The sequence below is a fragment of the Galeopterus variegatus genome, unplaced genomic scaffold (assembly GCF_000696425.1).
Source record: "Galeopterus variegatus unplaced genomic scaffold, G_variegatus-3.0.2 Scaffold3728, whole genome shotgun sequence".
Classification (NCBI taxonomy): domain Eukaryota; kingdom Metazoa; phylum Chordata; class Mammalia; order Dermoptera; family Cynocephalidae; genus Galeopterus; species Galeopterus variegatus.
In genome coordinates this window covers 73,469-93,597 of record NW_007729839.1, presented here as the reverse complement: position 1 = coordinate 93,597, position 20,129 = coordinate 73,469, and the positions used below count along the sequence as shown (strand labels likewise).

At 37.0% G+C, this 20,129-nt stretch overlaps 1 pseudogene; it reads left to right on the top strand.

The window, feature by feature from the left end:
- Positions 1–1,385: 1,385 nt before the first annotated feature.
- Positions 1,386–4,988, top strand: LOC103601425 (annotated as a pseudogene).
- The last annotated feature ends 15,141 nt before the right edge of the window (positions 4,989–20,129 follow it).

Sequence of the window (20,129 nt, the reverse complement as noted above, 5' to 3'; positions counted from 1 at the left end):
CACAATAATACTTTCAGAAGGAGAGAACAGACCTGTGGTTACTAGAGGTGGCAAAGGGGGAGGAGAGTTAGCTAGAAATTGGCTAATATACACAAAGAATGATTATATTTTGTAATTGTCAGGAAAATTCAAAATTCTTTCAGTAGCTTGTTTTGCCTTTAAACAGAACCTGCTTATTGTATCAGCTTTACTGATAATCAACTGCTCACACTCCCACTTTTGTAAACGTGCCTGTTTATCGCAATGGTTACTGCACTAGCTACATGAATGCTGAGAAAACAAAACTTAAAAGAACCCAGAAGAGTCCGCCTATATAAACCCTGTGAGGCCTAAACTCAGGGCCCAGATCTTGGAGCGCTAGCTTATCTGAGCCCATCAGCATAATAAAATACCTGACTCTCCAATCCTCTGAGTGCCAACCACTTCTGTTGAGTCTGTTCCGTAACATAATGATGAATATCTCAATTATCCTGATGTGATCATCACATATTGTACACAAGTATTGACAGTCAACTCTGTACCCCACAAATATGTACAATGAATTATGTTTCAATTAAAAAAATAAAAAATAAATTTTAAAAGAAGGAAGAAGTAGAATGGGATTTAAAATACGGTGCTCTGCTATGGCAGTATAAAACCCCTACAGAGAACCACCACCCCCATTGATGAGACTTAAAAACTCTAGGCAAAATTTTAAAAAGAAAAAAAAAAAACCTACATGAGCACTCTAAAAAGTACCCAGAAGCAAGCAGATGGTGGAAGAGAGTTAAAACATACAGGAGTAACCTGCATGAGGGTAAGTTTTCCAGGGTTTCTTTCTCAGCCTTTTCGTGGTAGTGTGTCCCACCCATGGACTTGAGCAGAGCTAACATAAATGAAGTAAGATTACACATTAAGAAACCAGAAAGAAGAAAAACAAAATAAACACAAATTAAGTAACAAGAAAGAAGTAACAATGAAAAGAGCAGAAATTCACAAAGTAAAAATAGACCAAAATAAAGATAATTACCAATGCCACAAAACTGAAAGCAAGAAAACAAAAAAAGGAGATGGACAATGCAAATCACCAACATGAGTAACAAAAAACTGGATCACAACAGATCCTACAGATATTAAAAGGATAGTAATATGATACTATTGATGTCAGAGGTAGGGTCTGGGGGACCCAATAGTTGGCCTCAACCCACTCAGTCCTCATACCAGGTTCTTGACCCCACCACAGGAAAGAATTCAAGAGCAGAGTCACAGTAGAAAGTGAAAACAAGTTGAATATAGTGAATAAGAAATACAGTTTCACAAGAGAGTGCGGCATTGCTCCAGAGACTGGGCAAGGCCCACACCAAGTTTAATATAAAAATAAGAAAAACACATACTTAAAGTTCAGTATGGAATGCAGGCTGACTCAAAAGAATGAGCAGCCGCTTGCTGAATGTAAGTTTGATACAAAATAAAGTATACACACCTCAGCCAGTGAATTGAAGGTTGGCCCCAGGAAAGTGAGCAAAAACAACCCCTTCTGCTGGGATTCTGCTTTTATAGTTTCTCTACCTAAAGAATATTCAGTTAAGGGGGGGGATCCCAGTTATGCAACATACTCTCGCACATGCTCAGTTGGTCTCCTTTTGGAGCACATTCATTGGTCAAATCCTATCACATGCACCAGTCATATTCAAGAATATTATGTGCTCTCTAGCATCTCTAGTGGAAGGTCATTCGGACTAAACACTTTACTTAGCATGCCCAGCTACTAGGGTTATATAATCCCTCTGTACTGAGCATGCCCAGCCACTGGATTTGCATAAGCCAGCTCCTTATGATCTCATCTTCTCCATGTTGGTGCCCAAAATAGGTCCAACTAGCAACAGTAACTTTCCTCCAAGGGAGGGCCTAGAGCAGGGGCCTGAAACTTTGGGGAATGGCTTGAAACCCAGAAACTGTACTGTAACCCAAGCACAGGAAAACTGAGCACCTCCTGTTCACTATAAACAACTTTATGCTGACTAATTGAGCAGCTTAAATAAAACAAATAAATGTCCTGAAAAAATACTACTTACCAAAACTGACACAGGAAAAAAAAAAACAGATTTGAATAGCTCTATGTCTATTAAAAAATTGAACTCTCTATAAAAACATTTTATGCAAAGAAAATTTTCAACTCAGATGTCCAGCACTACCAAATAATTAAGAAAAAATAGCAACAATGTTATAGTTTGGAAAAAAAAAAACAGAAGAAAAAAAAAACAGAATACTGCCCAATTCATTTTATGATGCCAACATGACCTTAATTCTAACAATCGACAAAGATATTAAATAAAAAGAAAATTACAGACAATAACAGGCAAAAAATATGCATGCAAATATTACCAACACATTATTAGCAAATCTAATTTAACAATGTATATAAATGTAAATATATATAAATGACTGTATAGTTGATCTCAGGAATTAAAGTTTGGTCTAACAATTGACAATCAATGCACTTTGCCATATCAACAGCATAAAGGAGAAAAACTACAAGATAATTTCAACAGAATCATAATAAACATTTGACAAAATTTAATATTCCCTCATAACAAAAGCTCTCAGCAAACTAATACTAAGAAATAAATTTAAACCTAAAAGTCAGCATCTAGGAAAAATCTACAGCTAACTTTATACTTATTGTCAAAAGACTGCCTTGCCATAAGCAGGGCAGGATTCCTGCTTTTACCACTTCTATTCACCTTCTTCTGGACGTTAAAACCAATGCAAAAAGGAAATAAAAAGAAATAAAAGACATGAAGATTGGAAAGGGAGAAGTAAAATTGTCCCTATTTGGCACAGATAACAAAAGAAAAAATAGACTCATTGGACATCATGAAAATGAAAAACTTTTATATACCAAAGGACACTATCAACAGAGTGAAAAGACAACCCACAGAATGGGAGAAAATACTTGTAAGTTATATATCAAATAAGGTATTAATATCCAGAATATATAGAGAACTGCTAAAACTCAACCACAACAACAAAAAGAAAAAAACCCAATTTAAAATTGGCAAAAAAACTTGAATAGACATTTCTCAAGAAAAAAAAAAAAAAATATATATATATATATAAATGGCCAATAAGTGCATGAAAAGATGCTCAACATCACTAACCATTAGGAAAATGCAGATCAAACCACAATGAGATACCACCTCATACCCATTAGAATAGCTACTATTAAAAAGAAAATTAAAAACTAAAAAAAAACACGGCAGAAAAGAACAAGTGTTGGTGAGAATCTGAAGAAATTGGAATCCTTGTGCACTGTTGGTGGGAATGCAAACTGGTACAGTTGCTGTGGAGAACAGTATAGTGTTTCCTCAAAAAATTAAAAATAGAATTACCATATGATCCAGCAATTCCACTTCTGGGTACCTAAGAGAATTGAAAGCAGGGTTTCAGAGAGATATTGTACACCCATGTTCATAGCAGCATTACTCACAACAGCTAAAATGTGGGAGCAACCCAAGTGTCAATCAATGGATGAATAAATAAAACGTGGTATGTATATCCAATAGAATATTATTCAGCCTTGCACTGGAATATTTACAGACTCTTTGGTAGGGGATCTACACCTGAAACATCTCCGAAGTCTTCCCAGCATCCTGCCTGTAACAGTCACATTTAATGTTCACAAAAAGAAGTACATGGAGTAGCTGCAAGAGGCCACTCACCAAACTTGGTGAAGGATTCCAGTGTGGAAAAATTTTGATGGGCAAGTGTGCTCATTCTACAATGTGAGAAAAAAAATGGTATTAAAAGAAAATATTTTGTGAAATAAAAAGATCCTTTTTCATTTTTAATGACCAACATTTATTAAGATGGATATCTGTTCTACAAAATACAAAATCCTATATAGTCTTGAAGAAGCAAATGCCCATTTAAAACTGATCCTAAATAAAAACAGACCTGAATAGACTTGAGGCAGAAGAGTAAAAAAAAAAAAAAAAAAAGGCAGTTTGTTCAGTTATTCGCCACTTGTTTTATACTAAGCCCATGTTTTTTGGGGGGCCAATCAATAATCACATTGTGAGCCACATGAAGTCCTGCTCTTACAAATACCTCAGAAATACTTATGACATTGTGAATAATACCCTGTCTCTTAAGTGCAGCTCACTACCAATACTCGATTAACCACAAGGAGAAGTGTCAAGCACAAGACATCCTTTTTTCACTGTTTGCGAAGACTGCTCCTGAAAAACTGTAAGCAACATACTGCAATTAGAAAAACATGAGCCAATGAGAGGTATATTCAGTCTCAACTTAATGCCAACATCAAAACTCTGTTTGCCTTAGGAACTCCTAATACACTGAAAGAAGAACAGCAGAGAAAACGGGTTTGAGAATATCAAATGTGCAATGATACCATTCAGCAAGATTTTGTTGATTCTTCCTACAATCTTACTCTTAAATTACTTCTGTAGTTCAGCTGGGCAAATACCATTTGTCTACATGCCAAATTCCTTATAACTGCTAATGATGACATATTTATCCACATGCCACATCTATTAAATACCTTAAAAGTTTAGAGCAAATTGGTGTTCAAGACTTTTGGAGTAGTCATGTTCTTCATAGTGCCCCTCCCATTAGAGACAATAGCAGCCAACACTGTTTCCTGTGAAATGTACCAGGGGCTTGCTTGCCCTGACTGTACTCCTGGAGCTGCCTATGTAATCTTCAGTGACAGCCGCCAAAGTCTATGAGGTATCACAGACTCTTAATTCTAGTCTTTACGTAGACAATTTATTCATGGGCCTCTGCACCAAAAAAATGGGGATAGTGCCACCTGTGTTTTTTGGTGGGGGGAAGGTAAAACTCCTTATCATCCCTGAATCTATGGTGAAATGATGACATCTCACAGACATGTATAAGATCTTCAGGACCTTTGGAAGGATGTCACAGATCCTAAAGTAAAAACTATTTCAAAAGATTTTTGGTCCAGTATACTGAAGGTTAACTAAGACAGTTCTTTGCAAATTGAGCTGTGTAGATAGGGCTGCACTTGTCTAATAGTACTTGAATGTTTTATGTTTTCACTGTCACTGAGCTAAACCTGAATGAAAAACCTTTAAATGTTTTTCTATACCCTAAGTAAAATGAATATGAAAGACAAAGAAATATTTTGAAAGACCAGTCTATCAAATGTTGGGGTTCTTTTTCTTTATAGGGAAGCTATTCAGTATAACTTATCTACTTAAATGCCTACATTCATTTCAAGAAATTTCTATTTAGGAAAGGTTTATATTATTCATAAAAACAAAACTAAAAATGAAGTTAATGAAAACAAAACTATTGTTAATGAATATAAAACTAAAAGGAAATTCAAGTTCTCATTTAATGCCACGTGTATATTTGAGGTATAGAGAAGTTATTAAGAAGCCTTGTTGTTAGAATAACTGCTTCTGTAAAATACCAAACAAATGTATAACATAACATTTCAAAGAAATGACTATTGTTAGGCCAGGTATTTTTGTTAAAGAGCAGTTGGCAGAGGTGGTGGGAGCAAGGAAGTGTTGGCATGGGAGAAAGTACATGAACCTGGTGAAAGAAAGTCTTTTGTTCTTAAGAGATGTAGAAAATGTATACAATTTTATCATAAATAGCTGAATCTCTTACTGTCACATCTGACATAGCTATTTTACTTAGAATTGGAGTTATTTAAAATACATTAATATCTTTTTTCAAAGTTTAATGTGAAATACGAGAAATGTCATTAGCTCTGCCCTGATACTTTGTATGCTTTCTTTTTAATATTAGAAAATAACACAAAACATGGGCAGTTTGTTGTTCGTAGGGTCCCTTCTAGGGAGAAATCATTATTAATTCAAATACATTGATATTAATTTAATGCATTTTAAGTGGTTTTTAAATATTCAATATTACTCGGTATTTAAGTTAGTTATTTGAATGTAGTTTTGTTACTGAACCCAAGTCTGGCTGCCCCCCACCCAAACAAATATAAGACTCAAAAGTCAAATTTTGGCGAAAAGGGAAGGCAGCTTTATTCAGCTGAGATGGTAAGCTAACCCATCTCCCCTGAGAAACCTGAAGGAGATGGCCAGACTAAAACCATCTCAAAGACTCAGATTTACAGAGGAGTTTTTAAAGAGAGGGTTGAAGGAATGGGAAGCAGGAAGGAGGGGGATGTGTAAGGGGCCAGGTGCAAATTCTTGCCAACACTCCTTCTGGCTTCTGTTCTCATCCCTGACTTTATCTTAGGATCCTGCAGGATTTTGATTTGCTTCAGGTGGAATCAGCATAGCTTTACTGATGTCTTCTTTGATTTCTCACGGTCTCACAGCAAATTTGCATCTCCAGGCTATCTAGACGACAGCTTAACATTTATCTAAACAATATCATTCTACCCCATAACCAAGGTTCAAAATATCAAATAACCATGAGAGGGAAAAGAGAGAACTTGGAGAAATGCATGCTAAGAAAAACACTTTGTTTTTTTGAAGTATTCCTACAAATTGCAATTATTTGTAGGAATATCCATGTCTCCCACCCAATTATCCCCGACCTCCCTCCCCAACCCCCTTTCCCCACTCTACTTTGTATCCCTAGGTATGTTCCCTCCCTCTGCAGGTCCAACACACCACTGTGGTCTTTCTTTCCTTCCTTCTTTCTCTCTTAGTTCCCACTTATGAGTGAGTACATGTGGTATTTATCCCTCTGTGCTTTGCTTATTTCACTCAACATAAGTTTCTCCAAGCTCATCCATGTTGTTTATAGTAATGGGCATGCTGCCAGTATGGATCTGACCATCACATCTTGGGCAGGAGTGGTGACAATCAGCTTTGTATCTCATGAATATTCATAACCAATAAAAAAGTACTATGCAAAAATAAAATTAAAATAAATAAATAAAATAAAAATATTCCTACAGCTCAAGTGGTTTTAGGTCCCAACACGGCTTCAGTCCTGCTCACTCCAACAATTTGCAAAGAGGAGCATAATAATGAAAGAGACTTCATTAGGAAAGATGGAATATTAAAAGCCTCTTTTCTTCGTAATTTATAAATAAAATTTTAGCATCTAAATCATTGTACTGATTGCTAAAATTAGCCCAGCCCTCGCCAACAAGATCTCATAAACACAGTACTTTGTTCCAAGTTTAGCTGTAAATTGAGAGCTGAAACATCAAATCAAAGCTATAGTATCTGAAACAATCTATTCTTTCATCAAGTAACTATCAGAAGTGATCTTGATCTTTTAAGTAATTCAAACTTGAAAGTAAAAAAAAGTCATAAAAAGTTTGCAGAATGAGGCTTAAAGTATTTATAAAGCTGCACATTTCTTATAATCAAAGTTATATTTATTTTACAAAGCAGGATAAAAATGTGACCATGATGCAAACAACCTACCCTCATTACAGAAAGTATTGGGTGATGTCTATTGGTAAGGAAATTATACAAAGGCTAAAATAGTGACTTCAACAAAAGTGGTTGAACTGATTATAAAACTTTTGGCTACAGAGGCACTGGTTAAGGAGAACTAAATGTCTCATTTAATAAGATGATGTCTGAGTGATATAAAACTAAAACAAATTTCTCAGTATACATACCTGGATGATGATATTTTTTATTTTTAGCATGTAGATTTTTAATGTTTTTTTGTGTTGGGAGATTCCTGATTACTGCTTCAATCTTATTGAATGTTATTGGTCTGTTCAGTTTTTCTGTTTCTTCTTGGTTCAGTCTTGGTAGTTTCTATGTATCAAGAAATTTACACATTTCCTCCAGATTTTAAATTTGTTGGTGTATAGTTGTTTGTAATAACCTCTAATGATTCTTTGTATTTTTGTGGTACTGGCTGTGATGTTTCCTTTTTCATTTCTGATTTTTGTTATTTTGGTCTTCTCTCTTCTTTCTGTAGTTAGTCTAAATTCCTTCATCGGACTTAAAGTACTGAGAAGAGCATTTGTAAATAAAAGTGTTCCAACCTTTTAAAAAGGAATAAAAAACATTTTGGTGCTCCAATGAAGGTCTTTTTTTTTTTTATGTCAACAAAAGGAAAGTAAACTGTTAACCTGGATGGTCACTTAAGTAGAAGATAGCTGTACAGTGTCATTGTTAAAAACTATTTTTTGCAAGGTGGCAGACTAGAGGTGCCCAGTGTGCATTCCTCCCACAGAAAAGGACCAGAACAGACAGCTAAATAAGGAAGCACTGGTAAGAGAGCATAGCAGTGCAACAGGAGACTGGTGAAATCCCTGGAGTACAAAAGAACAGGATGGTGATATAGATGGGGGAGAGGCATGTGGCCTCAGCCACCATGTCTTTGACACTGGGATCAGCACAGGAAGAATTTTCCCTTGCAGTGAAAAGACAAACAAAGGACCCACACCAACCCCCATCCTCACCACAGAGGCCTGCAGACCCTTTGGCAGGACAAGCCCAGAGCCAAGTGTGGGGAGCAACCTAAAATACACACACTGCATTCTGCTAGAACACTACCCCAAACTGTGCACTTCCCACCCTCCATCCTCCAGACCCAAGCCAATGTAGTATGGTGCCATCTTGAAACCGGAGCCATTATGGGAGTGTACCCTGCCCATGGGCCAGTAGTTTCTGCATTTCCCCAGCCTTAAGACTCTACCTTCATCCCAGCGCACTCACAAGAGAGATTACAATTCCCTGATCCTGGTAGCTTGAAGCCCAGGTTCACAGTGGCTGTGACTCTGGATATGCCATCTAAGAAGCAACCCTAGTCTTGCTGAACTGATGCACCCCCATGTCCCTCGTCAGATATCAGACAGGAAGACCCTCCTCAGGCATACCACTCCCCATTACTTTCCCTACCCCTCAACCCTGCCAGTTGGCTGAATTGTGTGCACCTGATCCCCCAACCCAGACAGACAGCTCATTAGTCTCTATGAATACACCCTTGGGCCAGTGGATATAAAGTGTATCTGCCCTTCCTGGAGAAGCAGCCAGGCAGCTCTGTCCTGAACAGTCCCACCTAGCAGCCTTTCCAACAGTCCCAGAAGTGGCTGCACCAGCCTCCTCACTGTGAGGCCTGCCTAGTGGCCCTGCCCACTGCCCAGAGGCAGCAAGACAAGCCACTTCACTTCAAGCTTTGCCTAGCAGCTGCACCCACTACCCAGAAGCTGCTGGATGGGTAACTTCACCTGCCTAACGGCCCCACCTACCATCTGGGAAGCATCTGGACAGTCCCCCTCACTGAAGTTCTGACTAGCAGCCATGTGAACGGTCTCATAAGTGCTGGGCAGGCCTTCTCATTGCAGCCCTGCCTAGTAGCCTCGCCCACTTCCCAAGAAGAGGCTCAGCATCTCTGCCCTTGGCAGTCCAGCTCCTGAACTGCAGAGGGAAGCACAACCTTGCATTGGGCCCAAAGAACTGGCAGAGCAGAAGGGCTACTGGCAGACCCACAATCAACTAGAAGAACCAAGGCATATGCACACCCCTGGCTTAGAGAAACAGCTCAGCTGTTGTGTCCCTGGAAGGCCTGCTTCCAAGTCTTTAAACCATCACATGCACATGTATCTGAGCGACAAACAGCTTGGCTGACATGCCCCTGGCAGGCCCAGGAGCCTGATTTTTGACAAAGGAGTCAAGAACATACACTGGGGAAAGAACAGTCTCTTCAGTAATTGGTGCTGGGAAAATAGGACATCCATAGAGTGAAACTAGATCCTATCTCTCACTATATACCTAAATCAATTCAAAATGGATTAAAGACTTAAATGTAAGACCCAAAACTATAAAATTTCTAGAAGAAAACATAGGGGAAATAGTCAGGACAGGACTTTATGAATAATATTTCAGAAGCACGGGAAACAAAAGCAAAAATTAACAAATGCTATTATATCAAACTAAAAATCTTCTGCACAGCAAAGGAAACAACCAACAGAGTGAAAAGACATCTTGCAGAATGGGAGAAAATATTTGCCGACTATGCATCTGACAAGGGATTAATATACAGAATATACAAAGAACTCAAACAACTCAACAGTAAAAAAGCAAATAATCCAATTTTCAAAAAATGTTTGCATCCATATTTATGAGATATTGGTGTGTAGGGAAAAAAAGAGCAAAGGATCTGAATAGACATTTTTTGAAAGAAGACATACAAATTGCCAACAGGCATATGGAAAAATGCTTCACATCACTAATCATCAGAAAAATACAAATCAAAGCCACAATGAGATATCTTACCCAAGTTAGACTGGCTATTATCAAAAAGACAGAAAATAACAAATGCTACTGAAGATGCAGAGAAAGGGGAACAACATACTTTGCTGGTGGGAATGTAGATTAGTACAGCCATTATGGAAAATAGCATGGAGATTTCTGAAACAACTACAGATACAACTACTGTATGATCCAGCAATCCCGCTACTGGATATATATCCAAAAGGAATGGAAATCAGCAAGTCGAAGGGATACCTGCACTCCCATGTTTATCATGGCTCTATTCACAATAGTCAGGAGTTGGAACCAACCTAAATGTCCTTTCACAGATGATTGGATAAAGAAACTGTGATACATACACACAACGGAATACTACTCAGTCATAAAAAAAAAGAATGAGATTCTGCCATTCACAGCAGCATGGATGAGCTTTGAGAAAATCGTGTTAAGCGAAATAAGCCAGGGACAGAGAGGGAAATGTCACATGTTCTCACTTATATGTGGAAGCTCAAAAATTTGATCTCATAGAAGTAGAGTAGAATAGTAGTTACTAGAGACTGGTGGGGGAAAGGAGAAGGGGGAGGAGGAGTAGGTGGTCAGTGAATACAAAATATTAGAGAGATACGAAGAATGGCACCTAAGATTCTATAGTACTATAGGGAGACTACAGTTAACAACGAAGTACTGTGTATCTATGAATAGCTAGTCAAGATGATGCTGAATGTTTATAACACAAAGAAGTGACAAATGGTTGAGGTGATAGATATACTAAGTACCCATATAGGATCATTGCATGTAGTATGAATGTACTCAAATATCATATCGTACTTCACAAATGTATACAATTATCATGGGTCAATTAAGGAAGATAAATTAATGAGAGAAAAATAGAGTAGAGCAGTGGTTACCAGAGGTTGGGGGGGGGGGTGACAGGGCACCAGGGAAAGTTTGGTAGACTGGTGCAAAGTTACAAAGTTACAATTAGATAGGAGGAATAAGTTCTGGTGCCCTAGAGTGACAATAGCTAATAATATTGTGCTGTATATTTAAAGATAGCCAGAAAAGAGGATCTTGACTGTTATAACCACAAAGAAATGATAAATGTTTAGGTGATAGATATGCTAACTATTCTGATTAGATCATTATAGAATATATGCTTGTATTGAAACTACAAACTGTACACCATAAACATGTATAATAAAAAAATGAAAAAAAAATTAAATTTACCAATAAAGTATAATATGAAGTTCCTTTGTGTAGAGCTAGGGCCAGTGTCTGGACCTCACAGACCCCTCAAGCCCATTCACAAACCCTTCACACACAGGTCTATGAGCTAGGTAACTGGACAAAAAGGTCCTTGGAGCCTTGGTTGAAGTAGGAATAGTCTTTACTCAGCACACGCACATCTAAGAGCTAAGCAGTCCACAGAGAAACTCAGAAACTCAACTGCTACTGGCAAAGTCCAAAGAAAAAACTGAAACTGAGCAGCTGCCAGCAGAATAAACATGCTCTATTTTTAGATGCAAGCTCTGCCAGCCAGCTTGCTTCAAACTGCCAACCACACAATAGTAATGAAACTAAAAAGATACATGGTGCACATGCGCACCAACTCCACCCACACACAACTTGTTTACAAAGAAATGTTGATGGAGCCTGACTAAATTATCCTATTTTCCCCACACTTTGGAAAATCAAAAAAATAAAAATAAAATACCTTTTTAATTATGAGAACACTTTTACCTGTTGGTTGGTTTACGTATTTCTTCCATATTGTAAATGTTATACAAAATGTTAAATATTTATGGTATTTGAATTTTGCTCTTGTATGGTAAAATAATTAGTGTGTTTTTTAAAAATCTATGATTTCCAATACACAACTTAAAAATTGTCCAAAAATAAAATAAAGGAAGGAAATTCTGGCACATACCACAACATGGATGAATCTTGATCACATTACGCTAAGTTAAATAAGCCAGTAACAATAAGACAAATACTATATGATTTCACTTATGTAAGGTACTTAGAGTAGTTCAATTCATAGACACAGAAAGCAGAATGGTGGTTTGCAGAAGCTGGGGAGAGGGAAGAATGGGAAGTTATTGTTTGACAAGTACAGAGTTTCAGTTTGGGAAGTTGAAGTAGTTCTGGATATGGATGGCTGTGATGGCTACACAACCATAGCAATGTACTCAATATCACTGAACTGTACACATAAAAATGTTTAAGATAGTAAGTTTTATGTTGTGTGTATTTTTGATGATAAAAATTGAAAAAGAAAAAACTCTGTTTGAAGATATGATTGTTTATGTAGAAAATCCCAAGAAATATGCAGAACAGCTACTAGAACTAAAGAGCAAATTTAGAAAGGTTGCAGAATACACGGTTGATTGGAACCTGAAAAATTTTTACATCTGTTAACAGAAGCACCAAAAAGCATAAAATAATAGAAATTAATCTAAAAATCAACACCAAAAATCTCTACATTATAAACGACAAAATATTGCTTGAGAATAAATGAAGAGCCTAAATAATGGATATATAAACATGTGTGTGGATATGAAAACCGAATATTCATATGATGATAATTCTCCAAAAAAATGATCTATGGATTTAAAGCAAAGTCAATCAAGATTCCAGGAAACATTTTTTGTAAAACTTGACAAGCAGAATCTGAAGTTTATATGGAAATGCCAAGGACTTAAAAGGACCAAAAGCTATTTTAAGAAAGGTGAGTAAAGTTGAAGGATTTACCCTACCTGATTTTAAGATTTTCTCTATGCCTTTGATTTTCTGCAGTTTAAAAATCATATGCTTAAATGTACTTTTTAAAAATTTATCTCTGAGCTCTTTGGGTCAGTGGTTTTGTATCTGTCATTAATTCTGCAAAATTCTCAGTCATTATTACCTCAAATATTTCTTCTGTTCCTTTTTTTCTTTTTCTTGTGATATCCCTTTACGCATATGTTAACACCTTTTTTAATTGTCCCACAGTTCTTGGATATTCTGTTCTGTATTTTTCATTCTTTTTTCTATTTGCATTTAAGTTTTGGAAGTTTGTGTCCAATTTATTGATGAGCCCATCAAGGGTATTCTTGATTTTTGTTACAGTGTCTTTGATTTCTAGGATTTCCTTTGGATTCTTTCTTAGTTTCCATCTCTCTAGTTACATTACCCATCTGTGCTTGCATGTTATCCGCTTTTTTCATTAGAGCCCTTAAAATGTTAGTCAGAGTTGTCTTAAATTACTGGTCTGATACTTTTAGCATCTCTGCTGTATCTGATTGTGGTCCTGATGCTTGCTCTGTCTCTTTAAACCATTCTTTATTTGTCTGTTAGTACACTTTGTAATTTTTCCCAAAAGCTGGACATGATTTACTACGTAAAAGGAACTGAGGTAAATAGCCTTTAATGTGAGGTATTTATTGTTATTGTTATTTTTATTGTGTTTAAAAACAAGCTAAGTGGAATAAGCCAATCACACAAGGGTAAATACTGTGTGAGATTTTATTTTTATCTGGCTAAGAACTAGACTGTGTTCCCTACTTTTTGTAGCTGTGGGTTTCAGAGGTTCAAATTTTCTTTGCTGTCCTTGTGTTTGTCCTATTTTCTTTGTGTTCCCCTACAGACTTCTTCATAAATAAGATCTGAGACATGTAGTTCTTTCAGTTGTATTCCCATACTGGAAAACAGTCTTTTACTTGTCCCTGAGATGTGACCTTCACAAGTGCTTCTCAGATTGTCTTTCCCCTTTAGGTAAGAAAGGAAGAGGTAGGATGGGCTTGCAGGTTGGAATTTTCCTTCTCCTATGTCTCTTAGGTTCTGGTAAAATCCTAGTCAGGTAGGCTCTGGTAAAATAGTTTTCCTAGAGGGAAGGCCTGGTAAGAAGAACAAAATGCTCTAAATCAGAAATGAGAAGGAAATAAAGGGCATCCTGATTGGAAAGGATGAAGTCAAACTGTCCCTGTTTGCAGATGACATGATCTTATATATCGAACAGCCCAAATCATCTATTAAAAAACTCTTAGAGGTGATAAAAGAGTTCAGCACAGTAGCAGGATACAAAATCAACACACAAAAATCAGTAGCATTTCTTTTCACCAATAGTGAACAAGCAGAAAGAGAAATCAAGAAAGCCTGCCCATTCACAATAGCCGCCAAAAAAATAAAATACCTAGGAATAGAACTAACTAAGGATGTGAAAAATCTCTATAACGAGAACTACAAACCACTCCTGAGAGAAATTAGAGAGGATACAAAAAGATGGAAAGACATCCCATGCTCCTGGATTGGAAGAATCAATATAGTGAAAATGACTATACTACCCAAAGTAATATACAAATTCAATGCAATCCCCATCAAAATTCCAATGACATTTGGGGTGGGGAAGAAGATATAACAACTATACTTTCATGAAGTTGTTACAACAAGCAAACGGAAAGGACATTCTTGGGGGGGAGGGGAGAGAGGGAGGAGGGAGGGAGGTGTCGGTGACGGGCCATAATAATCATATACAGTGTATATTGACGAAATAAAAAAAAATAAATAAATAAATAAATAAAATAAAATTATAAACATGTAGTAATAGCAAAGATGCTTAAATAAAACAACAGAACACAAAATTGTAAATAAAAAAAAAAAGAACAAAATGCTCTGTAAATATTTCAGAATGGCTACTTTTCCCCTCCTCTTGCTGGAAGCACAAGGAGCTTTATGGTGAGAACCTGGTAGGTTTCTTGGAGGTAAAGCCCATGAAAGTATGCCCTCCCAAAGGTAACCACCCAACATTTTAAATTCTCAGTCCACATTAAGCTTCAATTAACTCATCAGTTACAGTTTTAAGTTTTTCTACTCTGGTACTGGCTCCTGAGGTGGTTTGTACTCCTAGGCTTTTGCTCTGGTAAGCTGTGATTCTCTGTATATGCCAGTCTGCCTCTCCAATTTGGGGGGGCAATGATTTTCCCTGTGACCTCAATTCCCTGATGAATGTAAAAACAGTTGTTGATTTTCAGGTTGTTCAGCTTTTTTCTTGTTTTGAGTACCAGAGTGATGGATTCCAAGATCCTTACATTCTGAACCAGAAGCCTATCTGATTTCAAGACTTACTAAGGAGCTAAAATAGTCACCACAGTTTGAAATTGTCAGAAAAAAATATAGATTGATGAAAACAAATAGAGTTCAGAAGTTAATCCACATGTTTATGGTTAATAGATTTTTGACAAAGGTGCTGTGTGAATGCCGGCAATACCAACTCCACCTTTCTGCTCCTTTTAGCTTTTCTTGTCCTTTCTATGAGCCCCTTCATAAGCTACAGTAGGAAATTATATACTAATCTGAAGTGAGGCAAGCATGGTTAAGAAAATTACTGAAAAGTTAAGCTAATTTAGAACAAAGATCAAAGCTTTCTTGTTGACATCAGTTGTACCTTAAATTAAACATTCACTGTACATGAGACTTTAGAAATATAGTCACAGAATATCCAGAGGTTGAACATGCCAGCCTATTTTGAAGACATGCTTACTTTTGGCCTGCTTCTACTTGTTTTCCCCAAGTACCTTTATAAACCCCTGCTACCCTCCAGACATTGCAGGGTGCAGCTACCCAAATGTCTGGATCACTGTCTGCCCAATCCTCCCTGTATGTAAGTTACCCATTTATAAACACTTTGTTAAACTATATGGGGCTGCCCTCTTTATCTTTCAATCTTAAGGTTCCTTCTCAATTTGGAGGCTACTTCACCTTGTCTCACTCCTTGGACAGGTGCCAAGACAATTCAATGTAGAAAAGAAGGCCTATTCAACAAATGTTGTAAAAATAATGGTACAAAACAGGTTCAGAATGAGTAATATTATCAAGGATAAAGAAGAATCTTCTGTGATGGTAAAGAACTTAATTTTTATATACCCAAAGGAATGAAAATCATCATATCAAAGGGATATGTACTCCCATACCTGCACTTTATCACAGCTTTCTTTGCAATAGCTAAGATATGGAACCAACCTAAATGTCTATCAATGGACAACTGGATAAAGAAAATGTGGTATATATAAACAGTGGAATACTACTTAGCCATAAAAAATAGTGAATTTTTTCCCCTATATAAAGATGACCAGAAAGGGGATCTTAACCCTTGGCTTGCTGTTGTCAGAATCACACTCAGCCAGTGAGTGAACCGGCCATCCCTAAATAGGGATCCGAACCCATGGCCTTGGTGTTATCAGCACCGCACTCTCCCGAGTGAGCCACAGGCCAGCCCTAAAAAATAATGAAATTTTGACATTAACAGCAACAAGGATGAGCCTGGGGAAAATTATGCTGTGAAACAACCCAGGTGCAGAAAGAGAAATACCACATGTTCTTACTCATAAATGGGAGCTATAAATAAATAATAATGATGATGATGATAAGTTGAGCTTTCAGAAGGTGAGAGAAGAACTGGTTACTAAAGGTGAGAAAGGAAGGAGATAGCTAGAGGTTGGTTAATGGACACAAAACAGCTAGTCAGGAAAAATAAGTTCTGTTAGTATACAGTTGAGCTACACATGTTATCAAATGGCTAGAAGAGAGGAGATCCAAATTCTCATCACAATGAAATGATTAAGTTTCATAATGAGTATGCTAATTACCATGATTTGATCATTGCACATTGCATACATGTATTGAAATATAACTCTGTACCCCACAAATATGTATAATCAACATATTTAAATTTTTTAAAATTTAATTCTTCAAGAAGATTAAACAATCTGAAATGTGTACGCAAGTAACAACAGAGCTTCAAAAAATATGAGGCAAAAATTTTTGGAATTGAAATAAATATATATAAATCAACAATAGTTAGAGACATCGACAGACCTCTCTCAGTAACTGATAGAACAAATAAGATATAGAAGATCAAAAAAACACTACTAACCAATTAGACCTAAATAAAAATCATGGAACACACAAGACCAAAAACAAAAAAGATATGCATCGAATGCACACAGAAAATTCATCAAGATAGACCATATTCTGAGCCATAAACAAATCCCATTAAATGTAAAATAATAGAAATCATACAAAGCATGTTCTTTCACCTTAATGGAAACTAAAAATCAATAACAGAAAGATATCTGAAATACCCACATATGTAAAAATTAAAACTCACTTCAAAATAAGTATGGGTCAAAGAGGAAGTTTCACGGGAAATTTTAAAATGTGTTTAGCTGAATAAGAATACAACATATTAAAATTTGTAAAATGAACTTCTGGTTCAAGCCAATGTAGATTAGCCTACTCCATCCAGATCTTCCCTCTTACAGCTAAAAAACCCTGGACATAACATAAGAGACAAGCACAGAAAGATACTGAAAGATACAAAGAAGGCAAACTGCCTAGGCACCTCCAGGCTTGAAAACAGACAAGGTTGTGAGTTCTCTGGGTTTTCATATTACTGCCCATATATCCCAAAGACAATAGTGCAGAATCCCCCAGCTCAAAGCCACCAACAGATAGAGACATAAAATAATCTCTGAGCAAAGCCTGTTCTCCCTAGTCAATGGACCCAAAAAAGGATGACCTTAAAACATAAAATATTTTTGTTAATACCCACTCTACTCCAGCCAAATGACACTCCCCCCAAAGCAGCACTGTGGTGTCAGCAGAGCCAAGCAAGGAGGTGATTTTTTCATACTACCCTATCCCATTCCATCCATGGAATCAGACAACAGTACTCTAATTCCCACAACTGGTGGGTCAGCAGGGCCAAACTAAAAGCTAATCTTCCATTTGTTGCCTGCTGTAGCAGGCACCTCTCCAATTTCCCCTTTGAGTTATGTCAGTAGGCTAAATGGGGGGTTTATGTTTCATCTCCTACTTGGTGGGAACAGGTGGCATTCCAGTTTTCCCAACAGGGCAGTGTCAGCAAGATCCAGCAGTAAGCTGAGCTTCCATCCCCATTGGGCATCAACAAAACTAAACAAGACAATATAGGGTGGGGCTAGTTGGTACTCTTCTTCCCCCCACCCCCTCACCGAGCTCTGGTGTTAGCAAAGAACAGTGGAATGCTAATCCTCTGTTCCCTCCTGGCATCAATGAGGTAGAACAAGGTGGTGCCAGGTGGGAGTTAGATACTTTGATTCCCACACCTCAATGTCAGTGTGGTCTGGTACAGAGCTGAACTTCTTCCCCTACCTTGCAGTAACAAAGTAGGTGATTCAGTCCTCTGCTTTTCACCTCTAAGGTAACAGCAGAACTCAGTGGGGAGCTGAGCTTATATCCATAGGTGGAGGCAATGAAGAGGTATAAGTTTGTGCCCCACTTTCACCAAGAAGTTATCAGTGAGTCCAGGGGAGCTAAAATTCTACACCACCATTGTGGAACAAAGAGGTACAAGCCAGTTACCCACTTTTTCCAGGGGGGTGTTGACAGGGCCTAGATGGATGCTAAACATATATAACTGCCTAGCCGTCAAGTTATACCTCTGCAGAAGGACTGCATGCTAAAAATGATTAAATAAGATCCAAAGTCTCCTAATACGATTTTTAAAAATGTTTAGGAAACAATCATAAATCACTCAGCATATCAAGACCCAGGAAAATCTCAACTAGAATAAGACAGGACAAAAATAAATTCCAACACCAAGATGAATCAGGTACTGGAATTATCTGACAAGGATTTTGAAGAAGCAATCATAAACATACTCTAACAAGCAATAAAAGTCCATTTAAAATTAATGAAAAATATAGAAAATCTCAGCAAAGAAATACAAGCTATAAAAGAGAACCAAGTTAAAATATACCAAAAGAAATACTGTAACAGAAATATTGAAAACCACTTTGGATGGGCTCAGTGGTAGAGAGGAGATGACAGAGGATAGATTCAGTGCATTTGAGAACAGATTGCTAGAATCTACTCAACCTGAACAACAAAGAGAAATAAGAAAGACTGAAAAAAGAAAGAGTCTCAGGTATAAAGGGCAATAACAAAAAAACTAACACTCATATCATTAGAACCTCAGAAGAAGGTGGAAAGAGAGAGAGAGGACTGAAAAAGTACTTAAGGAAATAGTGACTGAAAATTTCCCAATTATGGGGAAAAAAGCCATAAATCTACAGATTCAAGAACCTGAGTGAACCCAAAGTAGTAAACCCCCCAAATTATGCCAAGACACATGATAATTAAATTTCTGAAAACTATAGAAAAAGAAACAATATTTATATCAGCAAGAAAGAGAAAATGCATTACTTTAAAAGAATATCAACCCTATGTTGAATAGGAGTGGTGAGAGTGGGCATCCTTTCTAGTTCCTGTTCTTAAATGGCAAGCTTTCAGCTTTTCCCCATTCAAGATGATATTGGCAGTGGGTTTATCATATATGGCTTTAATTATGTTGACATATTTTCCATCTATACCTAACATATACAGGGTCTTTGTCATGAATGAGTGTTGAATTTTATCAAATGCTTTTTCAGCATCTACAGAGATGATCATATGGTCCTTGTGTTTGATTTTATTGATATGGTGTGTCACATTTATTTTTTTGCATATGTTGAACCAACCTTGCATCCCTGGGATAAATCCCACTTGATCATGCTGTATAATTTTGTGTATGTGTTGCTGTATTCTGTTAGCTAGTATTTTATTGAGGATTTTTGCATCTATATTCATCAAGGATATTGGCCTGTGGTTTTCTTTTTTAGTCATCTCTTTATCTAGTTTTGGTATCAGGGTGATGTTTGCTTCATAGAATGAGTTTGGGAGATTTGACTCTGTTTCAATCTTTTGGAATAGTTTGTAAAGAATTGGTGTCAATTCCTCTTTGAATGTTTGGTAAAATTCTGCTGTGAATCCATCTGATCCTGGGCTTTTCTTCCTTGGGATCCTTCTGATAACAGCTTCAATCTCTTTTATTGTTATTGGTCTGCTCAGATTTTCTAAATCATCAAGTCAAATGTATACCTGTTCTCC